This window comes from Petaurus breviceps, unplaced genomic scaffold (assembly GCF_028583685.1).
Source record: "Petaurus breviceps papuanus isolate PSGF00001 unplaced genomic scaffold, PetGlider_PUasm1.0 174, whole genome shotgun sequence".
Taxonomy (NCBI): Eukaryota; Metazoa; Chordata; class Mammalia; order Diprotodontia; family Petauridae; genus Petaurus; species Petaurus breviceps.
In genome coordinates this window covers 66,187,493-66,195,316 of record NW_027185761.1, presented here as the reverse complement: position 1 = coordinate 66,195,316, position 7,824 = coordinate 66,187,493, and positions in this window count along the sequence as shown.

The following is a 7,824-nucleotide window of genomic DNA, read 5'->3' as shown; positions in this document are numbered from 1 at the left end:
ACTGCCTCTCTTGGGGAAGATCAGCCCTCTGGGAGCCAGGTGGGAAACATAGCAACCCCCATTACCTTCTGGCATCATGCCATGTCAGACTTATGGGAAAAAATGCTTTTAGATCTGGAAGGGACCTTAGAGATCTTTTAGGCCCAGTTTCTCTTTGTAAAGATGAGGAAACTGAGACCAGAGAGGATGAATTATTTGTCTAAGGTCACACAGGTAAAAAGTGGCAAAGTCAAGATTTCCCTCTAATTCCTCTGATTCTCAAATTCTGCACTTTTTCTGCTGAACCAAGATGAAGACACATGTCTGAAATAGGCTCCTGTAGTAGGTGAGTGGTGGTTGCTGTTTGTTTTGTACTCCCCGAATCTCTTTTCCATCATGATTCTTCACAATTTCCACGTAAGGTTGGTCAGGTAAGTAATATCATTCTCATGCTAGTTCCAAAAACTGAGGCACTATGGTGATAAGTAGCTGCTCCAAGGTTCAATGGTAGGTTAATGGCAGGAAGAATGGCAATAGTCCCCTCCCATCTCCGAGGCCCAGGTGGATATTCTCATTCCCAGGATGATTTTTTGTCGAGCTGGGGGGTATTCATCAAAGGTCACCCAGTTGAACCTAGGTCACACATAGATCTGAGATTTAGAGTGAGAAGGGACATTTTACATGGGAGGATACTGAGGCACAGAGAGAACAAGTGACCCACTGAAGGCCATACAGGAAGTAAGAGGCAGAGTTGGCATTCAAATTCAAGTCCTACAAACCTAACCCTCTGCCTCTTTAAAGAAATGATGACTTTTAAATCTTGCTTTGCTAGAAGCATTTCCTATTCAGATTAATACCCACATTTTCCTTCCTGAATGCCCGATTTGCAAACCTGCATAGCAACAAAAACATCAGCAACCAAAATTTTTATAGCATTCTGAATTTGGCAAAGTGTTTCCCTCTCTTCGTCCTTTTTGGGGGTATACCGAATAAGTCTGAACATGCCTTCTTTCTTTGCCCAGCATGTCCTGATGAGAGAGACCAAGTTTCCCCAGTTGGTTTTTTCTTTGACCCTGAAAACTAAAGATAATTCATTTGAAATTTTCCTAGTTTTCTGAACATCCCATAAGTGGTGTTACTTAAATCATGGCATCTGTTTTTAAACTCTAGTAAAATTGGCTCCACCCTACCCATGAGAATGTCTCGAGCTCCACCCATACCGATGATTTCTTCCATAGCAGCTCAGAGAGTTTCATGGCAGAAGGAGCAGCTGGAAATGGAAAAGATATTTTCAATTATTCTAATATTGTGAACACAGCATTGCCTGCATGTAGGCACAGAATCTCGGACCTCATCAGTCCCCTGGTCCAGCCCAGTACCTGAACAAGAGTTCCCTTTGTGCCATTCTAGACAATTGGTCACACCCTTCCCTCCCATACTTGAAGCCACACACTGAAAGAATGGTTACTCCTGCTCTAAACGACTTCCCAGACCAGTCCAATTGTTCACTCTGAATGGGGTGAAGGCATCTCTCTACTTATCTGTTTAATATTCCAACAAATCTGTCATTTCATGAGTATGGATTTTCACTTCATTGGTGGAGACAGCAACTCATTCCTGCTTGTCTATCTCATGAGACTCTTGTCCACGTCTGGCCACAAGTGTGCCCCAGGAGGCAGAACCGTTATTCGGGGCTCCTTCTTTGTTTTCCCTTGATGTCAAAGAGGAGCTGTCGAAGCCTTCAGGCTGTCTATCTGCTGTCCCTAGCTCTTGTCCCATGAGCACCCTGTGCTATCCTTCACTTAAACCTTTTACTTCTCTTCTCATTTGTAATTTTATAGCAACTAAAATTCTGGCAAGGGACCAAGGCCTTTCAGTGTTCTCCTTGGAGGTGTGGAGAAGTCTTTGGTTCGGCAGCTCTGGTTCCCAGGTGTCCCCTAAACTATTGATCCTGAAACAGCATCACCTAATTCCCTGGGATTGGGTTTGCCCAGCCAACCAGTCGTCTGAGCTGAATGTAGGGTGTGACTCCTTGAACTACTATGCCTGTCAGTCAACTTCTGTCCAGTTAAGGTGGAAGTCTACAGCTGAGGCCAGCAAGGGTGACAATCAAGCAGTCTCCCAAATAAGTCATGGCAACTTCCATCCCAAGCATACATGTGACGAAAACATGGTGAACTCAGAGGCATAAGAAGTCAGAAACATATGGTAGGATGCAGTTTGGTAAAATGAAGAGAGAACAGAGTCAAGAAAACCTGTATTCAAGTCCTTGCATAGTCACTGAGTTGTATGACCCAGGGCAACTCGCCTAATCTCTCTATGCTTCATTCTTCTCTTTTAAAGAACAAAGGAAACGTGTGTCACAGAACTAGTGAAAAGAAACTAGTGTCAAAAGAACTAGTGTCACAGTTGGTAGAGCGTTGGCCTTGGGCCTGAGTTCCAATCTAGTCTCAGAAATGGACTAGCTGTGTGACCCTGGGCAAGTCACTTAACCCCTATTGCTTTAAAAAAAAAAGAATGAAAGACTTGGGTTAAATGATTTCTCATTACTTCTATCTAGCTCTGAATCTGTGATCAAATATCACCTATTATCTCCAAATAAAAGCCAGCATCTCTATTATGTATACATGCACATGTACGTGCTCACACAGACACTCTGGAGCTGCAAGGGACCTCAGAATCTGTTTAGTCCATCCAAACCTTCAGAAATCTCTCCTTGCTTAAAGACTTCCATTGAGGAGGAACTTACTGCTTCTATTGGCCAATTTTAGTTGCTTACTCCAAATGTTTGGCAACTTTTGCCAAAATCTCTCTTTCTCTGCCATCTTTCAATTGTCTCTGCATGTTAAATCTCTTCCAGTTTCCATGTGACAGGATAGAGGACAGGGAGTCCATAACCCCATTCTTTCCTGACACCAGTTTTATTCATGGAGTCTGAGATTCTTTGCTGCCTAATATTGTCTACTCACATTGAGCGTGAATTTATCAAACCCCATCAGGGCTTTTCCAAATCAGTTCCTCTTCATCCGTGTCCTCCCCATTCCATTCTTGGACAGTTGATCTTTTGGACCCAACTTTATGACTTTATGTGTTATTATTTAATGTCAACTTATTGTCAATCCCTGATTTCGATCTGTCCAAATCTTTGGGGATCTGGATTGTCTTATTTGAAGTGTTGACAATGCTTCCTCTCTTTGTTTCATGTGATCATTTCATAAGCATCCTGCTGCTGCCTTTTTTCCTTCACTGATTACTTTGTCAAATAGGACAGAATCAAGGCTCAATAACTCATACCCACTCTCACGTCCCTCTTGGAGACAGAAGAGAACAAGAAGGAGGAGGAGGAGCGGTAGGACTGGCTGAGCCTAGATCTGGGCCAAGCCTAGCACCTTCTGCCAGCTGCAGACTGGCCTGGATCACTGCCCTGCTTGCTGTTGTTTTTCCCGCCCTTAGCCCTATTCACAAAGCAATGGCAGGTGGCGTGCCTTAAGTCCCACACCATGGTTCTTGTCTGTTCATAGGCTCTAAGTTCTCTTATTTACCTGCCATCCACTACTGCTCCCATGGCTAACAATACCTCAGCCTATATTCCTCGATTATTGTACTAATCAGCTCAAACCACATGAGAGCAAACCATCCCCAGCCTCCACCTGTCTTTCTCTCATGCCCATCCTCCTCAACCCTCCATAACTGATGTCCCATTCCAATCCTTCCTAGCTCTTTGTGCCCTATGGAATTTTCATTCCATAACAAACAAACTTCCCTTTGTTCCAGACCACTTTCTTTCACGTCTCTCCAAGACCTCGCTGAAACTTGGCTCCTGCCTGACTACACTACATCTCTAGTCAACCATGAGTGGTTCCTTAATTTATACTCCTGACACATTGACCTGGTGGAGGAGTCAGAATATTACTTACTCCCCACAGCCAATTCCAGACTCCCCATTTGTTCTTTTTTTTAATGAGGGCAATTGGGGTTAAGTGACTTGCCCAAGGTCACATGGCTATTTTTTGTGTTAAGGGTGTTGGAGGATATCACACACCATGATGATTTTATATATTACAAATCCATATTATCCAACATCAACTGGGCCCTTACAGTAGCAAGACATTCTTTTTTTCTCCTCCCTAAACAATAACCTCTCACATTTCCATAGAAGATATTCTAAGCCTTCTCTTTTCTCAAGCTTCTCATGCACCCTTCCCCCCTTTTCTCAACTAAAGATGTCACTTCTTATTTTACTGAGTTAATTGAGGTCATTTGATATGAGTTCCATGTTCCTTCTCCTTCACCTCCAAAGAATCCCTTGCCATAATCCCCTACTCTCTTTTCCCCAGTGCCTGACCAAGCGCATAGTCTTTATATGTGTCCTTGATTCTATCCCCTTCTGTTTCCTCCGGCAGATTGTAACATCAGTCACTCCTTCAAAATGTCCTTGACGGTTCCTTGCTACATATACCTTTTTCTCATCCCTACTCAACCTGCCAGCTATGGGGATGTGAACCACAATCAAATCAATTCCACCAGTATTTCTGGACAGCATGTGTTATCCAGCTCCTTTATTTCCCTATTCGGTGCTCTCATAATTTTCTGTATCAGGATGTGTAGCCTTTGACATATGTCCTTATTTGTCTTGCATTAGAGAATAAACCCCTTGAAAGCAGGGATTCTTTTTGCTTTTGTATTTGTACCCCCCAGTGCATAGTATAGTACTTGACATAAATATTTGTCTTTTCTTTCCTTCATCAATCCATGCATCCGTCTATCCATTTTCTCTCTCTTTCTCTCCCTCCCTCGCTCAAGCATATACATACACATACACACATACATGCATACCCACACAAATACACACACACACACACACACACACACACCTTTCACCTCTGCCTATCCATTGGTTCCTTCCCTACCATTTTCAGATTTTCCAAGTCTCTTCAATAGTAATAAACTTTCACTGGACCTTATCATCTCCTCAGGCTTTCAGCCTCCATCTTTCCTTCCTTCTATCAGCTGATAAAAATGTCTGCACTTGCTGCTTTTATCTCCTTTGCTGTTGCTAATTTCTCAGCCTTTCGAAGTCTAGCTTCTGACAGCACTACTCACCTGAAACCATTATCTCCAAAGCAACGTGACAGATCTCATGAGCTTCTATCAGTCCTCCTCCTTTTCAGCTCATTTTCTACTTTTCACATGCTCGCTGTCCTCTGCTTCTATTCTGTCCTCTTTCCTGTTTGATTGCTTCTTCTCCTTTTTCTTCGATGCCTCCCCTTTCAGATTATATCCACTAATGGCTTTCCCCCAGTCTTATGTCCACCTTTCATACTGTCTTCACCATGCCTCTTTCCTGGGCCTTCTTACTTCTTCTTACCCTCTTGTGGTGCTTTGATCAACTCTCATTGATTTACATACCATATCTCTGCACATGGCTCTGAGATCTATCCATCCAGCCCCAGTATGTCCCCTGAGCATCAGTTGTGAATCACCAATTGCCTGTTAAACTTTTCAAATTGCATATCCTAGAGTAATTCCCAACCCCATCATTCCAAAATGGGATTTATCTTTTCATCCAAATTCTTCCTTTTCCAAGCTTCTCTATTCATGTTGGTGGCACCACCACTCTTGTAGTGGTTCAGTTTCATGACCCCTGCATTATCCCATGCTCCTCATTCTCCCTCACCCCGCATATCAGAGGAGTTGACAAGTCTTGCCATTTCTACCTTCACATACTCTCTTGCTCTGAAGCCCTTTCGCTATCACCTTAGCTCAGACCCCCATCGCCTCTCACTTAGACGGTTTCTACAGTCTCCTAATTGCTCTCCTTGCCTTCAATCCCGTACCACTGCAGTCTCTCCTACCTAGTGCTGCTGAAGAACTTTTCCTGTCACAGAGATTTGACCATGGCACGACTCTACTGCAGGAGTTCCTTTTTGTCTCTGTGATAAGATGTGAGTTCTTCTTAAACTTTTAAAAATGTTCACAATTTGTCTCCAACCTATCTTTTCAGTCTCGTTCAATCATATTCTCCCTCCTATATCTTGTAACCCAAGTAAATGGATCTTTTCTATGCTCCTCACATATGACAATACATCTCCCACCTCTATGTCTACACATTCCCTACTCATTTCTACCTCGCAGAATCTTTTTTTTTTTTTAATAAAACCGAGCTATGGCACATGATTCCTTTCCCAATTCCCCATTGGACAGTGTCCTCCATCTCAAACTTCCTTGTAATTTATTACTTTGTTTTTATTATGTTTATATTTAATCTACACATATTTATTCATGTGCTAATTGTCTCCTTGAATAAATATCACCTTTTTGTATGTACCAATTCTGTTATCCTTTGTATGTGTGTTACCTACTTCTAGCAAAGTACCTGGAAAATTGTGGACATTGAATGAATGCTTGTTGATTGATGCATGGATCACAGCTCTCTTCCAGAGCCCTCTTTCCAGGATGCCTGCCATCTATTTATCCCAACTCTATTGGATCCTTTGGTTTGGCCAGTTCCAGCTCTACCTAATAATATGATCATTTGTTCTGCATCTCTCTATCTTGTCTAAATGAAAACCGTAGTCTTTGCCAAATGCTTTTTTGAAGTCCAGGCATTCTCTTGCTGTGATATTTTTCTTCATCGTCAGTCCAATAACCCTACCAAGAATGACAATGGGGTTACTGTGGCACACGCAATTCATCCCAAACCTACGCTGGTGTACAGTGATTATCATGTTAGCCCTTTAGCAACAAGAGCTAGCAATATGTAGCATGGTCAGGTTTGCAAAGCACTTTGCAATATTATCTCATTATATCCTCACAACAACCCTGAAAGGTAGGTGGTATTATAATCCCTGAAGAAACTGAGGCAACTGGCTATTAAGTGATGTGCACAGGGTCACATTGTTAGTAAGAGCTAAGCTTAGATTGGAACACTCTGGTCTTTGTGACTCCGGATACAGCCCTTTCTCCATTGCACCAATATGGCGAGCAATGCCAAAATTATGAACTTCTCATAGATCTAGGAACTGCTCACTCTGAAGATCTGAACAACCAAACAACTAAAGGCCAACAAGAGATTAGTGTGGAAATTAGGGGAACTCAGTTTGAAGAACATTTCATGAATTACATTTGTCATATACAAATGCCAGATGGTTTGATTTTCCTCAAGTTCTGAAAGTCCATCTACATAGTGGGAGCTTCCAACCATAACTCTATTGGTCGAGTTATCATTTGGAGACATCGGCTGTTCCCTATCAACTCTGCTCCTGGGCAGGCTAATTCTGGCAGGTTGTTACAACTGAAAGTTGCCTGATTCTTGTACTTAGTGTAGATACAATATCAGGTTGTGTGAAAAGCAACATGATAATATTGAAAGAACACAAAATCTACATTTTGACACAACGCCCGACTTAGAATTCTACCTCTCTTACTTATTAACCCTGTTACCTTTACCACCCTTGTGTAAATGAAGGTGTTGGTCTAGATAATTCCCAAAGCTCCTTCTAGTTCTTCACACATGATTCAGAAATTCTACGTGAAGGAGGCCAAGGCATATTGTTTCCTGACCTATTAATAACGGAGAAGAGCAGGAGTCAGGGAAGCCATTGGCAAAGTATGGATGAGGTCCAAGGGCCATTTAGAGGCTCTGGCTAACTTTGAGCCTTAAAATCCCAGAACCTCCAAACTACGTTAAGTTATAGAGGAATCGTCAAGGTGCATCAATGAAGTGAGTTTCAACAAAGGGAGCTCCCCCCATTGAGGAAGTCAGTCCCCTTTCCACAACAAAAATGAGAAAGTATCTCAGATGCTATTTTACTCATCGAAATGGAAACTTTTAACATTAACCTC